Source organism: Dasypus novemcinctus, chromosome 15, assembly GCF_030445035.2.
Source record: "Dasypus novemcinctus isolate mDasNov1 chromosome 15, mDasNov1.1.hap2, whole genome shotgun sequence".
NCBI lineage: Eukaryota > Metazoa > Chordata > Mammalia > Cingulata > Dasypodidae > Dasypus > Dasypus novemcinctus.
This window is the reverse complement of record NC_080687.1, coordinates 78,401,776-78,428,754: the sequence shown is the minus strand read 5'-3', so window position 1 is coordinate 78,428,754 and position 26,979 is coordinate 78,401,776. Positions and strand designations below refer to the sequence as shown.

General features: G+C 33.7%; 1 pseudogene; it reads right to left on the bottom strand.

The window, feature by feature from the left end:
- LOC101414402 (developmental pluripotency-associated protein 2-like) overlaps positions 1-4,416 on the bottom strand; it is a 130,387-nt pseudogene extending 125,971 nt beyond the window's left edge.
- Between the last annotated feature and the right edge of the window lie 22,563 nt (positions 4,417-26,979).

The window sequence follows — 26,979 nt, the reverse complement described above, 5'->3', positions numbered from 1 at the left end:
AACAAAACTACTCATATTGTTATGGATTGAATTGTGTCCCCAAAAAAGTTATGCTCAAGCCCTGACTTCAGGTACTGTGGGTCTGACCTTTTTTGGAGATAGGGTCTTTAATGATATAATTAGGTAAAAGGAAAAAAACTGAATTAGGGTGGGTCCTAGTACAGCATAGCTGGTGTCCGTAAAAGAAGGAGTGAGGACACAGCAGAAAGACACCAGGAAGAAAGACACGCGGAGGTGGACGAGGCAGCACGGTGCATCTGCAGGGCGAAGGGCGCCAAGGTTGCTGGGAGGCACCTGAAGCTAGAAGAGGCAAGGAGGATTTCCTCTACACCTGCGGGTTACCGATGGCGCTCCATGATGCCACGTTAATTTCAGACTTTTAGCCTCCTCAACTGTCAGAGAATAAGTTTCTGTGGTTTTAAGACATCTAGGTCATAGTATTTGTTATGAAAGCCTTAAGAAATTAACACACCTATATAGAAATGAAAGAAAACAACAAAAGATGTAATTTTAATCCCAACACCTAAGAAAAAGCATACAGTTTGAATTTGGTAAACATTTTATAATTTTGTAGATCCCAAATATGAACCTTCCATCCTTCCGTCTTCCCTCATCCAGTTTATATTTCACAGTACAGCATTTCAATAACGCTTCTCCGTACCCTAAACACCCCTGACCTTCCATCATTTCATTCCACCGATATGGTAATACGCTAGTCTTGGGCAACCCTCAGCTACCCAGTTTCCTTATACTGTCTTCTGAACCGCCAAGAAAGGCTGGGGAGATGATCATTGACGCTAATTAGATCTTGAATGTTTTAATATTCACCAGCCTCAAAAAGTATGTAAAAATCCCAATCTTTTTATATATTCCTGTTTGCAACCCACTCTCACCCTCCCACAAGAGCTTTTTCAAAGCTTCCTTACCTGTGTTTAATCTCCACCCACTTTAAGCTTCCTACCCTCAACAGATTCATTTCCTGTTAATAATAGTAACAACAATAAAAAAAAATAGAAGTATGGGAAAGGAACAACCACATCTTCCTGAGAGCAAACAGGCAATCATCCTTGATATGCACACATTACATTCTTCTCTCCTGTTGAAATGTTTTTTCCTTCTATTAAAACATGCTTTTGGGTTCTTCTGCTCTCTGTAGTGAGTATTGCTAAATAATATAAAATAATATAAAGGCCAAAGTAATCTTGGATTTTGACACTGGAAAGTTCTGTTCTGAACAAACTTTTGCAATATTTTGTATCAATATTTAAAAATTTTCAACTTGAAGCATCTACAATTGATATTACATTTATTTCAAAACTGAGGATGTTCAGTCACCACAGAACCCAAAAACAAACAGGGAAGACATACATTTATATTTTTGTTGTTAAAATCCAGTAATGTGCAGCAGCACACAATGATAAAGCAATCCATAGCTTGGGAATACACTGAAAAGTTCCAGTTCATAATATATTTTTACAGATGCTCTGTCTATATGTAAATTAAAATTAGTCTTAACTGAAAAACAAATTCAAGCTGAGGGGACCTTATAAATAAAATGATTTTGTGACCCATATTTAATATATACCCTGAAATTTAATTTAATGTATTCCAAAACGAACCCTTAAAAACATATGCATATTGGTGAATTCAGGGATAGAAGCTATACACTATAAAATGTTAGTAAACCTTCATAATAATGTTCAAATTTTTTCACTCCTTTGATTTTGGAAATAAGATTTTTAAATATTTAAAAAACAAATTTCGACAGCAAAAAAGATATAAATTTTCTATTATAAAAGCTACCACTGGGTATGTATTACTTTCAACTACTTTATCTTCTTAGCACATTAAATGATAAATAATATATTAAAACAAATAAAAATCACTTTCTATATTTTTATGATATACAAGAGTCTAACTAATTTCTTAATACTTGTCTATCCATTCTCTATTAATAAGCCTGAGGACAATCTTAAAATTTTCTTTATTTCATTTCTTTTACATCAATTCAAACTCACAACATTAAAAGGATTGTTTCCCTTTGCTTTTACTGATAACTCCAACTGAGATTTCCAGATAATATTATGAGTAATGTTTGCTAGCTAATACCACATTCATCTTTAAAGTGAAACTATGAAAGAATGTCACATAACTGCAGTCTTCATATTGGAGACTGTTCTTAAACATGTATTGATTGAAATACATTATATTCAAATTGTTCATAGACTCATGTTCATTCATGTACAATTAATTTCTTGTTACCCCAAAGAAGAAAAGATCTCATTTTAGGACTGAAGAATCGATAAAGAAAAAATTTTTAAATTATAGAAAATTGCAAAGAAAATAACATTGGTATTTCCACCACTGAGAATTTACCACTTTACAAAACTGGCATATTTGCTTTGAGTCTTTTCCTTCCTCCCTCTCTCCTTCCCTCCCTCCCTCCCTCCCTCTATTGCTCCTTCCTTCCTCCCTCCCTCCTTACTTCCCTTCCTTCCTTCCTCCCTCCCTCCCTCCCTTCCTTCCTTCCCTCCTTCCTTCCTCCCTCCCTCCCTTCCTTCCATTTTTAATAAAATCATTCTACTGTTTAAAAATGGATGCGTCTATCTTAACCAACTCAAGCAGTGCAGATACTGCAAAGATGTGTTTTTAAAATTACCTCAAATTCCATCCCAGAAAAACTTGTTTTTATCATTAGTTGACATAATTAGTGATCTCTTTTGGTTTAGAAGGAGAAATAGATAAATATGCTTTCACAAACATATACCACATTATAGATGCAAGTACGATAAACATCATTTTAAAAATAATAGAAGAAACCTAAAGTACAATGAAAATAGTTACAGAATTTCAAACATGGCATATATTAATTCTTTGAAATATGCCCCTAATATTCAGAAAATAGATTTTTTAAAAACTATTTAGGAAGTTGAAGCCATTTTGTTTTTAAAACCACATATTTCCAAGTGATATACAAATGGCCAGGAAGTACATGAAAAGGTGCTCAGCATTATTAGTCCTTAGGGAAATTCAAATCAAAACCAAAAGTGATATGACTTCATACCTACTAGGATGGCTATAAGAAAAAGACAGACAATAAAAAGTGTTCGAAAGATGTGGATGAATTGGAACCCTCGTATTTTGCTGGTGGGAATGTAATATTGGGTAGCTGTTTTGGAAAAGGGTCTGACATTTCCTCAAAATATTAATATGGAGTTACCATATGACTTGGCAATTGCATTAGTAGGTATATATACACCTAAGAGCAATGAAAACATGCCCATCCATAAACTTGTACATGAATGTTCATGGCAGCATTATTCATATAATCAAAAATTGGTAACAGTCCAAATGTCAATCAACTGAGGAATGGATAAATAAAACATGGTATATCCATACTCTAGAATAATTGTATTTGGCAGTAAAAAGGAAGGAAGTACTGATTCATGCTACAGCATAGATGGACATTGAAAACATTGTGCTAAGTAAGAGAAGCCAGTCACAAAGATCACATATTGTATAGTTACATTTATATGAAATATCCAGAATAGGAATATCTACAGAGACAGAAAGTAGATTAGTATTTTCCAAGGGCTGAGAGGGTGCTAGGGAATGACCACTGATGGGTCTGGATTTTCTTTTTTGGGGTAAAAAAGTATTCCAAATTTAGATTGTTTTGACTGTTGCACAATTATTTGAATATCCTGAAAAACACTGAATTGTACTCTTTAGTATGTGAATTTTATGGTATTCATTAAAGCTATTAAAAAGTACATATTTCAGTATTAGTAATAACTGTCTCCTTGGTATGAATAATGCATTATTAGGATTGGTATAATTCCTCTTACTGCCTTAAATTTGTCAGGTGTTTTGTTTTTACATTATATAGATTTATAATATTCATATTCTGTTTTATAATATTAATTTCTATAAGTGTTTTCTAGTCATTCTATATTTAAATGGATTCATTGCCCAACCTAAGTCATCTTTTCATTTTTTCTCTTAACAAACTGGTGTTCCTTTTTAAGGGGTTGGTTAAAACAGTTCATGGATACTTAAATTTCCTTGATTTAAGGTTTTTCAAAGTTTGCCTATTGCCAACTTGAAAGAGAGCTTGACTTGATTCTTACATCACAGTTTACTTTTCTAGAATTGTATAGTTCTCTATTGAATCCTAGCACTGACTGTTGTGGAGATATTAATAGTCAGTTATATTGGTCAGCCAAAAGGGTGCTGATGCAAAGTACCAGAAATCTGTTGGGTATTTTTTGGAGGTAGAAGCCTACGGTCACAAGTCCATAAAGAGTCCAACTCTGGGTACCATAAGAGGTGCTTTCTCAAAAGTCATTTACCATGTGTTGAAGATAGCGGGCGTCTGCGAGGGTTCAGCCTTCCTTCATCCTCTTCAGGCTCCATGGTCCCAGCTCTTTCCAATCTCAGCTGTAGGCTGGCATAAGGCTCATCTCTTGGAGCATCTCAGCTGCTCTGTTCTCTTCAGCTGAAAACTATCAGACTCATCTCTCTTCCTGGGGCCTCTGCTGTGTCTATGGCGCTCTCTTCCTCTGTATTCTTATCTGTATATCTACTTCCATGTTCTTGATTGAACGCCTGTGTATATGTAGCCCACCAAGAGGGTGGGGACTCAACTCTGAGTTGCCCTAACGAAATGGTCATATCAAAGCCCTAATCTTAATTTAATCAAGTAAGAATAAAGCCTTTGAATTTAAATCAGTCAAAGGGTATCATGCCCAGAAACAGAGCAGTTTACAAACATAATATCTCTTTTTGGAATATATAAATAATATCAAACTACTACATCAGTCTATTTATTTAAATTTTATTTATTTTATTGCCTAGATATCTAGGGAATTATCTTTGTTCCTAAAGATTAATAACTTCATTTGTGATACTCCACATCAAATTTTCCTAAAATTTTGTGTGTGCCTTCAAAATGCAGAAAATGCAGTTTCAGAGTCTGCCCCCTCCCCCATGTCCATTCAGTTCAGGAAAATTTTCCTGTATTAAATTGTTGAATAAGGCTTCTTCCATTTGATTTCTCTATTCCACTGGCATTAATTATCCTTATACTATTGGATCATATTAGAACATCATCTATATGCATTGGAGTCTCTCCAATCACTTTTGTAACTTGCTATTTTAATATGCATTCATAGTGATAATCTAGAGACTTTCTGCCGTGTAAGTACCATCACTTTCATTGGTATCTTGCTGAATCTCATATATTTACTAGTTTTGCAATACTTTTATTGGGCCTTCCCTTTTTTCCCTATTATTTTAGCTCTAAAATTCATATATATATACACACACACACGTACATATACATTATAAACACATACAACTGCATGCACACATATACATATTGACATAAATATATATTATATAGCATGCATGTAATATATAAATATATGCATGCATACACACATTCATATATACATATATACATGCATACAATACTCTTAGGTTCCATAGAAAGATGTCTTTTGATAATGTGGTCATGGTGGCTTGAATTATGTACCCCCATTTACACAAGTTCTTATTCTTAATCTGCATTCCTATGGGTGTGAACCTATTACAAATAGGACCTCTTGAATATGCTGTTTTTAGTCAATGTGTAGCACAGCTGAATGAAATTGGATTGCTGTAGTCCTTCATAAGCAACATAAATTCATACATGGTCAGAGAAAGCCACAGGGAGAAGCTGGAAGCCAGAACTTGACAGAATCTGGAGGCAAAAGGAGAGGACAGTGACATGTGATTCAAGGAGGGGTCAAAAACCAAGGAACCCTAAGGAGCCCCAAGGAGCCCTGCAGCCAGCACCAGAACATCACAGACTTTGGGAGAAAGCATCGCCTTGGTTGACACCTCAATTTTGGATTTGTAGCTTAAGTTAACCAATTCCTGCTGTTTGAGCCAATCTTTTGTGTGGTGTTTATGATAGCAGCTCAGGAAAGCTAAGATAATGATATTGTACCTTATTTTGTTTGCTGTAGTATTTTTACATAACTGTATTACTTTTTCTTGTTTTCTTGCCATAATGAGTAGTTCTGTCAAAATTTGCTCTGGTATGATGAAATGACTGAAGGTCTTTTTTACCTTAATTGAATAGGCTTTCTTTCCCCTCTTGTCTAGTGTGATAGACCAGGATTTGTATTCCTCACCTCTTTGGTAGTTTGAGGGATTGGTGGGAATAAGAGAAGATGGAAAGTTCAACTGCAATTTGGAGCATCTCTCCTAAAAATCTTGTTCTACATTCTCATAAACATCTTTTGCTACTGTCGAGTATACCAAATTAGGGGATTTATTCTTTCTCAATGTGGAGATTCACCCAGTAAATCATCAGCTATTTTCTTAATTCATTGTGAAATTCTGGCACTTTTAACTTCTCTCAGAGTATGCTCTGTGGATCTTTCGGCCATTACACCCATTTTTCCTCCAGCAGTTCTTTCTGTCTCTCTTCAGTCTGCTCTACACACAGTTTTTGGGGAGGGTTCAGTTATGATTTTTGCCAATTAAATAGTACCACAAGGGGGATATGGGCTTGTCAGTGCAGTAGGTGCCCAGTTGAATTTCAGAATCTACTGTTTTCTCTTGATATATATAGATGTTTTACTTTATCAAAAGTTTTCTTATTTTTTGTTTATAAGTTACAGGTGTTGTTAGACGATCTCTTTTCCATTTACTTGGTTACCAATGGTGAATACCTCTGTAGGATTTTACTCTGCTTTGCTCATTTGAAGGGGGGAAATTTTCCTGATGCCATTTCAAACACTTTTCAACCCAGGAAATAAATTTACAATATGTCACCCAAGGTCTTCTGCTGGTTTGATATATACCACAAGCCTAGGTGTAATGCATGCCAAGTAATTCCTTATTTAATGACTGAATAATTTATTAAGAAAAGATTAGTTTTTAATGAAGTCATAATGATGGCACACCATATTTATGTTTTACTTTGAATTTTTTTAAGTATCTTCATTTATTTATTTAATCATGAATAAAATCTTTTCTGTTTGAAATGGCAGGTGCTTTATGCTCATTTTATCTGTGAACAAAGTGAGGCTCAGAGAGGCTAAGGAAATTGTTAAAATATACAGCAACTAGTTAGTAGCTGTTCAGTAGTTGGATACAGGTTTTGAGCACTCAGGCTCTTAATTACCAAGTCAGGTAGTCAAGTATTTTGACCTTTCTCTCTGCAATAACTTTTCTAGGAATATTAGCAAATTTCTATTTCAATTTTGTTATAATTGCTTATTAGACCAATATTTCTGATAATTATTGTCAGCAAAATGGTTAGCAATAGAGAGAATGATATTATATAAACAATCCATATATATACACATTTTCTCCATTTAATATTTCCAATTTACACATATTTACACTTACTATTTACATTAATAAAGGAGTACTTACCAGAATATAATCAAATGGTATTTATATCATTATTATCATAGCCACCTAAATTGCTTCTGTAAAATCTATATTCAAAATTGAGTTCTTAGAGGGTGAAAATGCAGGAAGAAAAGGAGCTATGTCTACACATCCCTCTACACTCTAAGGTTTTATGGTTTTTCTGAAGTTAATTAGGAAAAAATATTTTAATTTATTGATGTAATTTCTTAGAAAATTTCCACTTTGATTATCTGTAAATGTTAATATCAAGTCTGATTTTTATCTTTCATGCAAGAGCCACCTGGATAGAGAGTCTCTAAGTTACTGCTTTCAAACTATAATTAAATCCCTCAGTGACACATCCAAAAAGATAAATTAGAAGGAAAAGCCAAAAAGTACCACCTTGGTGGAATTTTTGAGGAAAGCTGTCTTGTAATGAATGTTAGGAATGGTGTGGTTCAAATGAAGAAATATGAATCATTTATTCAGTCCATATTACATTTATTCAGTAACAAGAATGAAGACCCATAATAAGTAGTACAAAATAGACCAATATTAAACTGCATGAAGCAGACCTCATAGTAGGAAAGGAGAACGATAAGAATCCATAGATGTCAAATAAAGCAATGAAAAGAAGTATCAGAGAGTGCAGATTGCTGTGGTACTAAGTTCAATTGTGTCAAATTAGAGAGGAGAAGGCAGTTTAGATGGTCTTAAATGTTAGGTATAAATATCCACAGGTGAATATAGAAGGGTTGAGAGGAAGGTTGCTTTCTCAGTGCCGAAAATGAAATGAACAAAACCAGGAATGGTGGAAAATCAAAGGCCATATTCAGGAATCATGGTACATCACAGGAATATAGCAGAACATAGTGCAAAAGTTGGATATACAAATGAAATTTTAAATCACCAATTTAATTCTGCTCCACAAACATCTGTTAAGCACCTAACTATTTCTCAAACATTTGTTCTAGGTGCTGTTTGAAATTAGAAGTCAAGTTCCCTCATCTCAAGATACAGATTATCTACTGGTAATGAAGAAAATGTAAACAGATGTTCAACATAATAAAGTATATACACTGATAGGGTTATGCCCCAGGTGCTTCAAGAACTCACAGAATGGGCTCTTAGCCTGACCAAGGGTGGGAGGCAGATTCAGAGAAGGTTTTCTGGAAAAGAGAGCCCCTGAACTGAGTTTTGAAAGACAAATAGGATGATTATTCAGTTTAATATAGGAAAGATGAGGCTTAAGGAGAATACCAGGCTCAGGAAACTATGTGGACAATGAGGCGTGAAATAGCAGGTGAATATGAGTAACTACCAGGAGGTCAATATGACCAGATGAAAAAGGGTCCTGAAGACTGGGGGAGGGAATAAATCAAGCGATAGAGAGAGGCAGAGTAATTTCATGCCATATTAAGGAACACAAACTTTACCCTACAGACAAACTGCAGAAATTTGAAGGGGTAAGCAAAGAAGTGGCATGGCCATGGAGTTTAAGACATTTCAGTCTAGCGTTACATGAAGGATGGGTTTGAGAGAATGGCAAACTTGGAAGCTAGGAAAATATTTAGGAAGTCAGTGCAGAGATCATGAGGATTTGGGCATACAATGGGGTAGAGGAGGAGAGAGATTTTAATAGAGATATTAATTGGAAGTAAAAAAATTATTTTAAAAAATATTGTTGAGCACAACCTGTATCTCAAGGATCCAAAGTTGAATAAGACAAATTCTTGACTTCTAAAAGTTCACAGTTTGGCAGGAGAATACCAAGAAACAATCATAAAGCAAATTGTGGAGGGAAGGTAAAGTGTCTGATGATATAGTTGAAGTCAAGTGTAAGTAATTTAGAAAAGCATAGAAAGGAGCTAGGATTTTTTTATAAGCCACAAGGCCTCAAGGAAGGTTTATGAGCAGAGAACCAACATTGGCAGATATGCTTTAGAAAGGCAAATCTGGGGCTCCTAAAGAATGAATTGGCGGGCACAGAACTGACAGGCCAGTATAAAAGACATCAGTTTAGGGCAGAGAAAATACTGTTCTGGACCACAACAGAAGATGGAAAGAAGGGAGGCAGTAAGGAAAGGTATTTGGAAAGTAAAGTAGGCTGAATTAGGTGATTAAATTAATCTAGGATGTGAGCAGAAATATATCAAGACTATTTATGAGATCATCATTTGTGTCAGTGGGTGTATGATGATTCCTTCAATTGCAACAGAAAAATTAGGAGAAATACCTGAGAGGGAAGGGTAAAAACTTGCTTTGGACATTTTGAGCTTGAAACATATTTCAAAAATAGAAAAAAGATTCACATTTTCAACTTGAAATTCCTAATTTACAATCCCTGAAATAAGTAAATTATAAATCCTGTCTTTTACTTCAGTTTCACGAAACTGTTGCTGTAATTGGAAATCCTCCTATAGGAGCTTTCATCATTGACTCACTTAATGTGTTCTCAAAATCACCTGTAGATCTTGTAATCTAATCAATTGTCATTTAAACAAAGGTAACTTAAAATAGGTGTGACATCAAGAACAGAAAAATAAAAGCAAGTTGTTCTTCATATGTGACTAATTTTCATATGAAAATTTTGCTTAGAGGAGATAAACTGATGTTGGAAGAATTCTGCTAGATAGAGTAACAACTGCTGCTTCTGAGGGAATAATCTCAGTTCATATTTCTACAAATCAGGTCAAACATAATGATACTTGTAGGAAGAGAGAGAAATGATATGCTTAAGGAATACAGAATTTAATAAAATCATTGAATAATTATAAATAATATTATGATTTTTCCCTCAATAGTTCCTATAGGTCAACACAACTTTCTGAAGAGCTATTTTATGCCACCATTTGTTGCTCTTGCTTTTGATCAGTGTTTTTATTTTTAGACTTAACAAAAAGCATATTAGAACTTGAGAAAACGTACACTGATGAGTGCAAGAAGAACTATTTATACCACCAAAATATATGCTAATGAGCAAAGGATTATGAAGAGCATTCACAAAATATGGGTCTACATATTTAAAACCTGTTTGTTGGTTTTATATAGATTTTTGTTATACTTAAAATTAGGTGAGGTTATTCTGGCAATTACAAAGCCATAAATAAGCTAAGCTGGGAGTAGCACCGGTTTTAGTAAAGCTATGTAGCCAATAATGAAATTCCTTTGTGCACTGGGGTAAAACTATCACAGAGGCAGCCTACTCACTCAGCTGAACATTTCTTCATTAAGAAGAAAAGGGGGAGGTTTGCACCAAACTACTTAGTTTAATAATTCTTCATTTGGAAAGAAAGCGAAAGGGTTGGACCAAGTTTTATGAGGACTGTAGGGAAACTCCACTCCTTTTCTCTCTCTTTTTATCCTTACATGGAAGAAGAAAAGCTCAAAGGACGAGGCTGACAAAAGACACCCCAAGTAAGGTGATCCTCGCAAGACCTTGTTAGGATAAGCTGCAGCATTCACAGATGAAGTTGAATGCCAACGTCTTAAGGTTATAACTTAATAAATGAGTGAGGCTGATGTTCAAGAGCTTTACCAAAGAGACTCAGAATCTCTAAGAGAAAATTCCAACCATCTGGAATACTTAAACAGCAAGGTGATGAAAACATCAGATATGTGGAATTTCAAAATGGAAGAGATTGGATTTTTATCATGTGGGAAGGACATACAAAGATAAAAACCAGTGGCAGGTGGAAGGAGGTAAAGGGGAAGGCAGGAATAGATAGGTGGCCTTTATTTCCAGTAAGAGATGACTTTGAATTAAGTGGGTCCTCACTCTTCCCTCCATCCCCACACCTTTGACTCACACTATTGTAATGAAAGCACAGTCTCACGGAAAACAAAGAGAATGTATTAAAGGGACATTTTTATTGATGAGGAAGAGAAAAAGATAGTGCCAAACCTATTGAATATTTCATGTTCTTGTCCTGACAACCAATTTTTCAGCTCTGTCAGATCTCTTTGTGTAATTATGATTTTAGTTTTATCAAGTTATTCTAAAGAAACATTTGATCCAGTGGTATGTAAGTATGTGTAGATGAACATTCCTGAATTCTGAGGTATCAGGCTCTATAAAGTCAATTTCTCTACAAATCTTCTAAACATTAAATATTATTGTTTATTAAAATAAGTATAGACAAATCCAAAATGGTTACCACATGATCACTGATTAATTGGCCAAATTTACTCTTTATTTAACAACAACTAAAAAATGTAGTGTTAAACATTAAATAAGCTTTCAATGACACAGCTATATAGACACTTTTGCAATTTACCATACTTCTGCATGAGATAAGAGTTTTTCAGTCATGTGACTAAAGCATCCTTTATATTTATTTAGACAAATCCAAAATTATGTTGGCTTCCATCACTGAATAGTCTAAGCACAGATGGTCTCCAGTGTGGCTTCCTTGATGCCTACATTATCAAGCAACCCAATTGCTCAAGCCTTTATCAGTACATCAATAAATTTGTAATAGTTATTGAAAAGTTACTAGGTCCTAGGTACTGTTCTAAGATCTTTATAGGTAATAACTAATTTAATGCTTATAGCAATCTGCTAAAGCAGGTATTATTATTACCATCCTGGATTACAGTAGATGAGTTAGCATTTTATCTAAAGCAGTCTGGTGCCATAGTCTATGCTCATTAATATATTACTGTCTTGCCTCGCCAAAATATGAATGAACACACACATAACCAATAAGAACTCTTACAAATTACTTCTATATAAGTAACTTTTAAAACACACAGTGGAGATTCAGGTCCTCGTTTAGGAATATGTATCTTTTAGTTGCCTGGAGTTTCTCTTCTTCAAGGGAGTTATTGCCTTTCCTTCTACTTGCAGAAGACTGAAAACTTGTCTAGTAATCTAGACTTCTGTACTTTCCATCAAGGGCTCTATCCAAGTTATTTAGATGCTAATTGGGCATCTCCCAATTCCCACAGATAAAACTATTTACCCGTAGAGTTGGGGATGTGAGAAGTGGGACCAACTAGATCCTTAGTGACAACAGCATTACTCACTTGATACAAGACTGTGTTCTGGATAGCGCAACCCAATGCATTTGAATTTTAGATAAGCAACAAATAGTTCTTTTTGAAATAAATAGCCCCTTGAAATATTTGGAACATAATTATACTAAAAAATTATTTGCTTGTCTGAAATTCAAATTTTACTTGGCATCCTGTATTTTATCTGGTAACACTAGGGCAGGCAACATATTAATTATGCAACCTTTTAAGACTTATTTACCAGTCTTTTAAAGAGAGAGATCTCTTGATTTTCCATTATTTTTTCCAACTAATTGAGTGACCCAATAGTCACCCTACAAATACCCAGTGCAACATCAAATCATGCTTCAAACTTTCTACAGTAGTATCTTCTTAAAATAGACATTTTTTTAAAAAAATGCAGGAATTCTACCTTATTTAAAATCATCCAAAGATTCCCTATTGACTCCAGGAGATTCTATATTTTGGCATATAAATCCCTTCATCATCTGTACCTTGCATAACTCACCTTATCTCTCAGCTTTGCCTGTCATGCTACACATGCTCCAGTTCTATCACATTATTGATATTTCCTGAACACCACATTTGATTGGTGTTTGCCGTGTTTACTCTGATTGAATGAGCATCTGGTCTTTATCGTTCGTATCCTTCATGAATTTCATGGGTGTGCAAACATTATGGAATACATTAATCTCCTTCAGGTATTTTATTCTACAATTTTTATATTCCTGTTTCTCCAACTAGATTGTGAACCTCTAAAGGTCAAGGACCATGTACTCATCTCCTATATATTCTTCAGAACCGAGAAATGAAGTTCACGTTTGCTAGGCACTCAATGAACGAACGAATGAATGAATGAATAATTGAATTTTCTCTTATCCTGTTGAGAAACATCTGACTCTGTAAGGAAGTAGAGAACATTCTTTCCACTATTTTTTAAATCTTAATATTGTGTCAAAAACAAAGTTTAGCTCATAATTCAAAAAGAAGGTAGAAGTTATAATGATATATACAGCAGTTTAATTATTACATACTTTCTTTCAATTATCTGAATTTCCTTTGTTGCAAAATAAGCAGAGTAGAATATATTTTCAGAATAACAGCATTAAAATATGTGAGATGTCAGTGTTGCCTCATTCTGATCACCTGTTTGGTACTGTGCAGGCAGGTCTTTATCTAATGAAAGGCTTTCTAACTCTGCAGTGTATTTAATGAATCCATTTTTTTAGTGTACTAAGTAAAGACCTTGTCATATGGCATGTAATTCAGAAGGTCCCACACTCCCTTTCTAGACTGGAAGTTTTAAAGCATGCTTTTATTTCCAAGTTAGGGGCAGGATTTTAATGGACAACAAAACTGTACAGAAATTTTTAAAAACTTCATTGAACAAGCAATAGCAGTGATCTCTTGATTAAATGGACTGAGGCATGAGTTACAGTTGTAATCAGGGTACTAAAATGTCATGGCAGAGCTGTACAACAAAAGGTGGTAGAAGGGACTGACTTAATAAGGATGCCTTTTTTTCAGTTTTATTAGTATATATTAATAAAGCATAAACCCATCCAAAGTGTATAATCATAGGTGTTCAATATAATCACATAGTTGTGCATTCATAACTTCAGTCATTTTTAGAGCATTTTTAATGTTCCAATATTAATAATTATCATAATAATAAACAAAAACAACCAACCAAACAAACAAAACTCATCACTTCTCAATCTCTCCATACTTCCCCTGCCATGCATAGCTGCAATTCTGTCTCCTTCTCTCGAGTTTATTTGTATTTATATTTTGTAAAAACAGTCTTATATATGCAATACACCTACATTCATATTTTACATGAATTTCACAATGTTATACAGTCCCATGTTACATTTTTTTGCTTTCCTTCTAGTAATATATATGTCCTTAGACTTTCCCTTTCAATCATTGTCATACCCATATAATAGTTCTGCTAGTAACAAACACCATGATTTTTGCTGTCACCTTTTCCATTCATTTCCAAAGCTTTACAACAACCTTTCAACAGATTTTGCAAAGATTAACCCTCAGCTTTCCATTCTTTACCTTCATTCTGTTTTCTGGTGACCTATATTCTAAATATTAATTTCATGAGTCTACATAATATATTTAGTTCATAATAGCACAATCATACAATAATTGTCCTTTTGTGTCTGATTTGCTTCACTCAACATAATGTCCTCCAGGTTCATCTATGTTGTCATATGCTTCATGACTTCATCTTACTGCTGCATAATATTCCATTGAATGTTTATACAATTTGCTTATGCATTCATCAGTTGATGGACTGGATTGTTTATGGATGCCTTTTTACCATGTTTCAATAGCAAATAGAGAGATGTAACTATCGGTTTGAAATTCAAGGAAAAAAAGAAATTATACTATGTGTGCTGTCTTAATAATTTGAGTTGTTTAAATGTTAAAATTAAAACTTTTTATAATAAAACTCTCATGAGTCACTTTCCTATGTAAGAAGAGAGTAGAAAGATGAAATGGCAGGAAGGGTCAAACTTTTCTTAATACAGGAGGTAGCTGTTAACTTTTCTTTTTTTCCTAGTTTGAAACATCAAAGACTAGTGGGCACTTAATATTACCAGAAATTGAATAATTAATTTGAGGCTGAGTCTAAAGTTATTTTTGGTAGTAGGAGGTCAAGAAAAGTGGAAATAAATATAAATTAAAAGAAGGAAAGAAAGATCAAATCACATTTGTTTTTATTATAAACATTTAAGGAAATAAAGAGATAGGGATGTTAATCCAAATTTAATTCAGAATTTCACTTTTAAATAAGTAAAAGGAAGTCTATTTTTTATAATAAATTAATCAATATATATATCATTGTAGATGATTTTGAGAGTGGCAATAATGAAGAAAAATGCAAAGCCACACATACACTTATAGCTATGTACACACCAATACACTAGCCCAGACTCTTTTATAAAATTTTACCATTCAAAGACAAACATTTGCTAATACTTTATGTAAATTTTCTTGGTGTTTGTTTGTTTATGTGTGTGTTCAAGCCTGCATCTAAGAGTGTTTGACATATGCAACTGCAATTTTACCTCTATTCTATTGATTCTGTCCATTTTTCATACTCTCTTATGCCCATAGTCTGACCTTCAATCTCTGACTCACTCCTATACAAATTCCAGGGCCACCATTATAATTATTCCTTTGAGAACATGTCTCATTACCTTTCTACCTGTTTTCTCTTTGTTATACTTATCTGGCAAAAATTAATTCTGGTTGAGCCCAGTGGAATAATTTTATATGTTTGCCCCAAAAGATAAATTGTTTTTGGGAAAATTTCAAATAGGGCTAAATATTTAAATTCAAACCAGAACTTCAAATTTGATCCACAATACTTTGTTGTCTGACTATGTTGCAGTAATTTTACTTTCCAGAAAGGTGTGCATTTTTTCTCTCCTCACACTGTCTTTTCTCCATCCTCCATATCCACTGATGTGGAAAGAAAAAAGACAGTATAAGTTATTTTTTTTTTTAATTTTCCCACCAAAGTTTCTACATTATCTAAAGTTATTTTTCTCAAGTCATATTTATTGATCATCTAGCCCATGCAGGTACTAGAGGCTTGGTTTAAAACAGACAAATATCCACCTTCAGTAAGGACACACTCTTATTGGGGAGACCTACCCAAAATAATTAACTTTAAAAGTAAATCACTATGGCAAATGTGTATTATGATTTCAGGGTGTAGATAGGAGGGTGGTATAGGGGGAAAATGCACCCCCACAATAAAATCATATAGTACTCTATGTAAAAATTGATAACGGTTCTGAAAAAAAAAAGGGTAGTATAGAGTTAGGGAGAGGAGAATCAGAATCATAGCGGTTGGATGGAGATTGCATGTTAAGTAAGGTAGTTGAAAGTGGCTGTATTGAAAAGAGGGCTTGAGCAAAGTCTTTTAGGAGGTGAGAGAGTTTGCCATGCAGCTATACGGAAGAATACTCTAGGCTTAGGGAAAACACAGGGCAAAGGTCTCATGGTATTTGAAGCTGTACATACCCCAGAAAAATGTGTCCTTATAGCTAATTCATTCCAGTGGTCTCCCTGCTGGAACGTAAGTTCCATGAAGTTAGCGACATTTTTCTATCTCACACGCCATAATATTTGAAGAAAACATTATGATACTTAGTGGATTTAGAATGTATTTCTTTGAATGATTCAATGTGTATTATTAATTGCTATTTCACATTGTAATTCCTAGGTGTTTGATCATTTTGTAGTGATTAGAGAGCCAGTTCACGTTCAGAAAGATCTTAATTAGAATAATTGTCATGACTACAAAAAAGTAGTTTAATCCATTCTCATATTGTTAAACAATTAAGTTGCTCTTCATGCTTTACTGTAGTAAATATTGCTGACATGACAATTATGCTTTATAATGATTTTTCATATTTTAATTAATTCTTCAGATATTCTTGTAAGTATGATTATGAGATATATATATACATGAAATCATTTAAAAGCCATTTATATTGTAAAATTGCATTCAGGAATAATTATAACTCATGCTATTATTGTGTGTGTGTGCATGACAGATATAAATATCTGTTTCATTTTCTTACCAGCATTTTAGTTTTGCTGTGTAAACACATATTGTGTGTGTTAATATCAGTTTCCTATATCTTTGACGGTGGGAGGACTGTAGAAATGCAAATGAGTAAAAAATGCCCCAAAATTTGAGAAAAGAGAAAACACATCCGATCTTATATTCAACACAGTGACTGAGTACTTATTTTATGGAATTTATTATGGTAGACCTTGTTGATGAAAAGTTTTATTCTACAAAGAAATGAAGAATGAAGGACATTGATCACATACTAAATGAAACAATATTTATTGAACATGTGCTATGTGTTAAGTGGTTTCATTCATTTTTCTCATTTAAAACTGAACTCATTTTATGATGTGGGGGTGATGGACACTTACTCTTCATCCCAACACTTCTTCCTTATGGAGGACATCTATGTGTGATATTCCTGGTCTCCATTGCACTTTTACTCTATCTCACTAAAGAGGATGAGGTTGGCTTCTGTGTGTGATAAAGTTGGGAATTAAAACTTGGGCATGCTTGGTTTAGACAGTTCTTCTCTCTCAGGGGTGAGGTCCCAGCAGGGAGCACATGATCTGCTGTGTTCACCACATAAACATATATACGTTAGAAAGGCAGGCATGGAATAATGGGTAAATCCATTTAATCCCAGAGTTGTGCATGAGGTGGTCCATCCACTTGCTCGTAGACATAAATCACAGTCATAGTAATCAGTAGGAAAGGGAATATTTTGGTCTCCATATGCTTGCTTTTTATCAATAGGAAAGGGAATATTTTGGTCTCCATATGCTTGCTTCTTTGTTGAATTTCTCTACCAACTGTGACTTCAGGTGGGAAGGTTCGTATTAGTTATTGGGCTCCTCTATAATCTAGTTTATCCTGGTTCAGTGCCTTCTCCATGGTCACTGAGAGATCTTATTATTGGTGAAGACAATGTTTGCTGCCATATTCTGAATAATTGTGAAGCCTAAACTTGTAACAAATTTATTATATAAACTCATGTAACAGAATATAGTCTTATGAACAAGTTAGACTCTGAGACTGAACAAGTAAGTGGAATGAGCAGTGACTGCCTTTTGGCCTCTAGTCATGGATGGTTTCTAGGCTTTCTGGCATTGAAACCCTTGTTCAATGTTGGAATGTTGGAGTATAATTTAACTAATGACAAGGTTTTTCATTTATTTAAAGTCCCTATTGTATTTTTTAAAAAGAAGTATACATTTTTAATTGTGAAGCATTGAAATAAATGTCTATGATACAGGTCAGATAAGTTACGTGTACAGCAATGTGACAAAATTGGGAAATTCCTAGGTGTTTGATCATTTTGTAGTGATTACAGAGTCCGTTCTCTGTCAGAAAGGAATGTTTGCCTTGGTAATACTATGTTGTTCATGACATTGGGAAATGATTTCCTCTTAATTTTCAGTGTGGATGTGCTTTTTTTTCCCATGGAATATATTACTGCAATATACTATGCCAAATAGGTTTATCTTAGCTCCATACTTATTTAATTTAATTAAATTATGCATGTAGATATAGAAGAGGGGATCTCACTGGTCCCTTCCAGCAAAGTAATTCTCTAAGTCTATGATGGTTTTAGGCTTAAACAGAACAAAATCTTATTTCTATTTTAAAAATAGCTCTTTTTATCTAGACATACTTCCTTGATCGACCATAGGAGGCTTTTTTGAAAATACACTTTTACTATGCAAACCCCATTATGTTTTTTTAAATGATTTTTTTTCTAACAAAACATTGATATCAAAACACACAAATAATTGGGATTATATACATTTTGAGTTTTCTTTTTAGTTACTATCTAATCCTTCTTACTCTTAATTCCTTAATCCTCTCTTAATTCCTTAATTAAAAACAGTTAGATAGTAAATGAACAGACCAAAATTGCCAAACCAAATTTTATTTTTAAGGTGTACCTCATCTTTGGCAAGTTTCTGAAACATTCTGTTATTCAAATATTACATATGTTTGGACACCACATCCACTAATACACCTAATTTTATGCCTTCTGTTGAGGAGCCTTCATTGGAAAACAAATCAATACCCATTCGTTAATTTAAAACATATATGTATATCTTTAAATTAAATAAATTTATTTTAAATTAAATATATATATAGTGAAATGGGGGCATTTTCAGGACTTGGAGTTGTCCTGAGTGATATTTCAGGGATAGATGCAGGACATTATCCATCCTGCGATAACCCACTGAATGGACTGGGAGAGTGTAAACTACAATTTAAATTATAATCCATGCTGTATAGCAGTGCTCCAAAATGAATTCATCAAATGCAATGAATGTATCACACTAATGAAAGAGGGTGTTGATGTGGGAACAGTGGGGGATGTGGGCATTGGGGCATATGGGACCCTACTATATCTTTTAATGTAACATTTGTGTGATCTATGTATCTTTTAAATATAAATAAAAATATATTTTAAAAATAAATATATATATATAAAGTGTGTTTTACAGTCTCAGTACAACTTCATGACACAGCTTGGTGTAGCAGACAAGTGGACTTTGTAGTTAAGGGCACCTAGGTTCAAATTCCACACTATTAGATGTGTGATCTTAGAAAAACTACCTAACATTGTTAATCTTCTGTTTCAACTTTCTAAGTGTAGTGATGATAGTACCTACTTTGCAAAGTTGCTGACAGCTGTTCTTTTTTTTAAGACATTCTCTGTCAAATAGCTGGTTACACTCAATAAATTAAAAGTATTTTTACTTGTGAATACTTATTTGGATAAAACTCTGCAATAATATAAATGTGTCTTTTAAAGTCCTGGAGATGTCACTCAGTACCTCTAGGAAGACAAAAGGAAGTGACAGAGGAACTCCTTAATGCCTTGGTTTTCTTCTTCATTAATCTAAAATCCTCTCCTGGTGTATGATTTCACTTATCTCTGGAGTACTGACGTTTTCCTCTGAAAGAATTTTACATCATTTAGAGAAATGCCTTAGGATTCCTTAAGCTAATCCATTCTCCCTCCTTCGTGCTTTCTCTTTACTAACGTATTAGTTTCCTACATGATAACGATTTATGCATCTCAAATTTTCAGACATCCTGCTGCTGGTGATTGTACATCCCAAGGTACTCATACATAAATTTCTCCAATTTCAGCAAATACATTGGACAAAAGGTGTAGTCATGCAAATGGAGAAAGATTCAGACCAGAGAATCAAACATTTTTTGTTAATTTCTTCTAGACATATTGAAGTGCTTCAATTGTATGTTCTCCAAAATGCATTTATAGAGAAAGCAAATGATCCCCGTATCTGGTGTCTGAACTTCTCTATTGGTATGAGAATCTGCACTACATTCGTCTGAATATTATGTTTCCTTTGGAGTAACTCAAATGTCAGCTAGTCTTGTTATCAACAAAGACTTGATATGACATGCTTAGTTTAACACTTTCTTTTAATTCCTGCATGGGTAAACAATTCACTTTAAAGAACTTAATAAATACTGCAGTAGTTTGACATTCAATTATTCACTGAAAATATTTTAATTTATTCCCCTTATTTCTCACCTGTTAAGTTGTCTGTTAAAATCATTAATTTTTTAAAAAGATTTATTTATTTATTCCCTCCCCCACCCCGTTGTCTGCTTCTGTGTCCATTCTCTGTGTGTCCTTTTGTGTCCGCTTGTATTCTCATCAGGCAGCAGTGGGGTCTGTGTCTCTGTTGCATCATCTTGCTGTGTCAGCTCTCCATGTGTGTGGCACCACTCCTGGGTGGGCTGCGATTTCATGTGGGGTGGCTCTCCTTGGGTGAGGGCCACTCCTTGCGCAGGGGGGTGGGGGAAGATTGGGGGGTAGAGGGGCGCACCCTTACGTGGGGGCATCCTTGAGTGGGCCAGCAGTCCTTGTGAGCAGCAGCACTGGGTGTGGGCCAGCTCACCACACGAGCCAGGAGGGCCTGGGCATTGAACCCTTAGACCTCCTATATGGTAGGCGGACGCTCTATCTGATAAGCCACATCTGCCTCCCTGTAGTCATTAATTTTTATTCTTCTTTCCCACTTGGAATTCAGTGCCACAAAAGCCACAATTTATTTTATTTTTAAAATTTATTTTATTTTTAAACTTCTTCTATTATGAAATGCTTTATTTTTAAAAAACCTAATGGGATTTTGTACACATGATAAAGGACCCTATATTGTCAGTAATTTGTTAGACATTTGTAATTTTAGTAAACTGGATTTATAGTCACTTTCTTAGAGTTGTTTTTATTAAATAGGGGATGGACACATAAAAAAATTTATAAAACATGTCAAAGTCATTAAGGCTGGACCCAGATTGAGAAATAGAATACAACTGCTGGCCTTGAAGTCTCCTGCAAACTTTTCTCGTTTTTTTCTCTTCTACTCAGCAACATAAACCCATATGAACTGTATTTAACTTTCTCTAGTTTTCATTTTAACATAAATCTTTAACTTCCTCATATATTGCATTTAGATTTATATTGAACTTCACATTAAAGGAATCATACTACATTTACTCCTTTATAATTGTTTTTTCTTTCCTCAATAATCTTTTCCTAAGAGTCATTTATGTAGTTTCCGCCATCCAGAGGTGACTTCCAGTAGACAGAGATGTGATTTTCACTGTGTTAAACAGTTCCTCAGTATGACTACTCCACAGAAAGTTAATCCATTCTACTGTGATGGTCATTAGATTGTTTTCCATTTTTGTTTTGTTTTTGTTCTTAGAAACAATACTGTTATGAGCACTCCAGCTCTGTATTTACTTACTGTGTTAGCCTCTTGTTCCTTGTTTCCTCATCTGAATAAAGGAAAAAAATAGTGCTTACCTCCCAAACTTGATAGGGGGATTAAGTGATATTTCATATGTATCTGTGTATATATGTACGTATGTATACACATGTATAGTATACATATTATATAATGGTTTATTTAAAAGCTAAGTATTGATGATGATGACAACAATGAGATTGACAGCGTTCCTCTTCTTTCCATCCTTTTGAAGAGTTTGGAATAACTTTGGAATTATTTCTTTTTGAATGTTTAGTTGAATTTATAAGTAAAAGCCTCTGAGTTTGTTATATTCTTTATTAAATGTTCTTTCAGTTAAATTTCTTTAGTGGTTATAAGACCAGTAAATATTATTACAATCCCAGGGACTTCATTTGTCTTTTATTTTCTGATATCTCTTGTTCCTTTTTCATTTTCATTTTGTTTTACCTTCAAACTACAAAATCTTATGTATCAGATTACTCTCTTGAAAATAGCATGCTCCTAGAAACTGAGTTGTTTTTCTTTTTTTCATTTTTATCAAAGCTGTTTTTAAATATACCCACCCCAGAAATAATCACTTTTCTGAATTTTATGGAATTGCATTCCATTGTATGTAAATAGTACAACTTATTATTTATCCATTCTACTGAAAAATTCAGTTATTACCTCTTCAAGTATTACCTCTGTTCTATTCCTTTGCTCCTCTCCTTCTTCAACTTCAATTAGTCAGTGGTTAGTCTTACTCTGTTTTTGGTCTTTGTTTCTTAACATCTCCTTCATAATTCCAGTGTCTTAACTTCTGTACAATTTTTGGATAATTTCTTCCATTGTATCTTCCAGTTAACTAATACTCTTTGTTTTTGTGTCCAATCTGCTGTTATACATGTTCAACTAAGTTTCTAATTTCACTTACATTGTTCTTAATTTCTAGGTGTTTTATTTGATTCCTTTAAAAATGTGCTTACTCGATTTAATGGCGTCATGTTTCTGACTCATTCTCAACCCCTTATTATTTACTTAAAACATATAAATATTGACACCTTATACTCTGTGATAATTCCAGTAAACTGAACTTTTGCTTGTCTGACCCTGACGAGAGTTTTCTCATACTTGATTATGACTTATTTTCATGTTACCTTGTTATCTGTAGATATGGGCTACTATTTCTTGATATACAATATGTGGGAATTTATTGTTTTGAAGTTGTGATCTTTCATGGAGGATTAGCAATTTTTTTCTGTCCAGAACTTGGGACTGTACCAGTCTACTTAACTGCTTCAAAGTAAATCCTGAGTGTGAGTTTTTATTAACCTTATCGGCAGTATTTATTTAAGGTGTAAAAATTCCAAGTTCTAATAGGAAAATATTTTATCATCTAGCAAGTGCCAAGATTTGAGAAAGGCCATCTTTCTATCTCTTTCAGTGATTATATTTTGTCATTTTCCTCTTTCATGAAGGGCACATCCTTTCCACTACCAGGCATTCAGTCCATGTCTCTTATTACAGCATTTCTGGCGGAGTTTATCTCCATTCCCACACATCATGTAAGTTTTAATGACAAGTTCAGGCCATCTGGTTTCCATAATGCTCTCAGGGTATAAGTAGCTAACTTAAGGTAACCACATATACTGAGTTTTGACTCCTGAATGTTTCTTACTTTTCTGCCAGTTAGTTTCTTACTAGACAAATTAAGTAAGGAAAAGTGAAGAAATTCCTGTGTAATTGTCATTAATTTTGAAAAAAACCCTTACTACATTTGAAAGGACAAATATTTGCTATATAGGTAAAATAATTTATATCTTAATACTATAGTTCTACAATTGACATCTTGGGTTATATTTTCTAATAAAAATCTTAAAGGCTAAACACTCTGCCAAAAGTGAGAACTGGAAATTTATAATAGGTGTTTTTCTTTGCTTTATCATAGCAATCAAAAATCAATTCATCAAAAGTTTCTATGTAATTGTTGTGAAGGACACTTTCGATCTTCATGCAAATGCCTTATTTCCATGTTCCTGCCAATGAATCAGGACTAATTACTTATTTGGAATGCAGGAATGAATGCAATATTTATTCATAAATATTTATTTAATATCTTTTTTCTAAAAAATCTGTAGAGAAATCTCTATATAAATCTTTGACTCCCCACTATTTAAACACAAATTTTTAGAAGTTTCTATCCATTCTTATTTCTTAACACTCACACAATTTATATTAAAGATTATACTTTTGAAGATCCCAGATTATTTACATTTTACATATCAGAAAGTAAAAACTAAATTAATATCAAAGGATCATAAAACACTACTATTGAATGATGTGATAATTCAATACAGAGCAGAAGACTTATAACTAATTAACTGGGAAAAGAGAATTTTAATAAACTATCATATAAACATGAGTCTAATCAAGACCTTTATGCACTGGGTAAATATCAGCCACCAGGTTGAGAAAAAGTGAAAAGAATGGAAATGATTATAAAACTTTCAGTCCTTGTGAATAGTGCATTCTGCATCTCTTTGAATTTTAGGACTTCCTGTGTGGTTAATATTTTGCCTAAAATATTATTGTGTACCATGCGTAAAAATGCCACGTTTTAAAAGAGTCATTTCACTGAAGGAAAATGGTCCCTTTTACAAAATTCTGGACTATACTAGAAAGAAAAGCTAGTGTAATAATATTGTTTTCTTATTCCTATATTGGTTAAAACACTCTAGAGCTGTCTCCCTTGGAATCTAAAAGCCAATGGTTTGGGAATTAAAAAAACAAAAAACAAAACAGATAATTCTCTGTTTCCCTTAATTCACAAATTATTCAATAAAATTCAGTGTATAAAATAGAATTTTTACTCTTAATTTGAACTTGAAATTCAGAATTACCCTCCATATTGAATAAAAGCATTCTAAAGTATAGGCAACCTGTTTTCTTCTTTTTTCATTAATATTACTTTGCACCTCAAAACAAAAGGGTACAAGTTAAAAACTGTTTAGCATTTGCTTCTATAAATAATGATATAAATTGGAAATCAATTTGTAAATATTTACTAGTTATCGCTATTTTACTTATTTATTTTTTGCTAAAAGTTTATGGTGCAATTATTATGCATCAGTCATCTATAATAAATTGGATGATTGTTCCCAATTCTTCACTCCCTCCTTGAACTAGAATTATACCTCCTGAGCTTTTGCCATGCAACTTTGTAGTTCCTCCCTCTAGACTAGGCAGAGTATCTTTCCCCAGCTTTAAAGTGCCCTTTGGTCATGTGGCTTTAGGTGAACAGTGGAATATTTCCAACTGAGGTCTAAAGGAGAATCCTGTTTTTGCCCTTGTGCTGTGCCATGAGAATAGTATACCTAAGACAGTCACTGGTTTAAAAAGACTGTGCCTACAGGTGTACAAAACTTGAACCCGACCTTTATTCTGGAGCCAAGTCCAGCTGCCCCGACCTGAGCCAGGAGACTCTTGGAACCAGTAGTGGAAAGTAAATGTTTAAATTTGAGTGTATTTAGACAATTAATTTATTATCATCCTAGGTCTAGAGTATGTGAGTATAAATAAGTGGTTTCACTTAAGAATAGAGGCATGCATTAGATTAGTAGTGATACAGAAGTGGTTTGGGGTTTTGCTTTGTTCTTAATGTTTGAGTATAACAGGAAAGACCACTCAGAGAAGAGTCTTGATGTGTGAATAGGACTGTACTAGAGAAGAAAGGGAATTTCAAGTTGTGATAAGAGAATACATATATCACAGAATTGTGGAATTGGTTTTGTATGGCCATAGAAGCCTCACTCTTTCTGGGACTTAGGGAGTGTATTATATGAATATATACTATATATAATTCATACAGGTAAGCAGGACTTAGCTTAGGTGGGTTTATTTGTTATTTAATAGATTTTGGATTTAATCCTTACTTATTTTTAAACCAGTGCAGCGATTTCATAGGAGGAGAAGTAACATGATGATATTTGCTTTGTGGAGTAAGAATTCAGGAAGATGAGAGAGGAGGCAGGGAGACCCATTAACATAGTCACATATTCTAGATACACTCCATACCAAATATATGTATCAAAATGCAAATGCAAATTGTAGAGTCTTAAAAATGTAGAAATGCAAATCTTGGTGACCAATTGGATGTGGGAAATAAGAAAGAATCAATATAAAGTCTAGGATGTGTCATTGTCAGCAACAACAAATTCTCGAACAGGTTTTTGCAGAAAGATAATGAATTGCATTTTGTACAGATTGATTTGATCTAGCTTCAGGATATTTGGAGAGTTTCAATAAGCAAATGAGGAAACAGGAATGGATGGGAGTTCTGTTTTGAATAATATATAGGTTCGTGAACCATTAGAATATGTATGGCAATTAAAACTCTGATCATGAATAAGGTACCAAGAGAGAACATAATTTAGAAAATAAAAGGAAAAGCATTCATAAGTTCAAGAACAAAGAAGAGATATTTTGAGATAACTGGCTTTTTTGCCACACAGTGAAAAGAGTGGGTTTGTTCTTACACATTTTTTGCTTTGTTTTAAAATGACAAAGAATTTATATCACTTACGTATTGAAGGAAAACACCTGCGAGAGAGAAAAAAATTGAAAGCATGAGAGCAAGGATATAATTCAGAAAGCAAGTCTCTGAAGGGAAGAGAGTAAAACTTCTAGAGAAGTAATATAGGAAAGAATTTTGACAGGAGAGAAAACTTTTGTTTACACTGCTAGGAAGAAGGAAATGACACTATAAATATAACTTGGTTGGAGGAGGAATGAGAATTTCTTATCTTCAGTTTTATCTCTGAGGTAAAACTTGGGGTCATTTACTGCAATAAAACAAGATGTGGGGATAGGGATACCAGAAACCTTTGGATTTTAACTTTATATACTTGTGTGACTACGTTTTAACAGTCTATCAGCTAATGTGAGCAACAAAATCATATATCTTCCATTTTCTAAAATAATTTGCATTTTAGAAAAGTAGCAAAGAGAATAAACATTATATCAACATGTTAAGTTGACCAGAATTGGCTATATGGAGGCAAAGCATCAGAAAAAAATACAGACAATTTGTAATTCTGAATAAGGTTTTTCTCATGGTTTGAGTCTTTCCTATTTTGAAACTACAGTCATGAGAACTGAGGGGGCTAGACTTGTGAGTTCAGTTCTGTTTCAATTAGA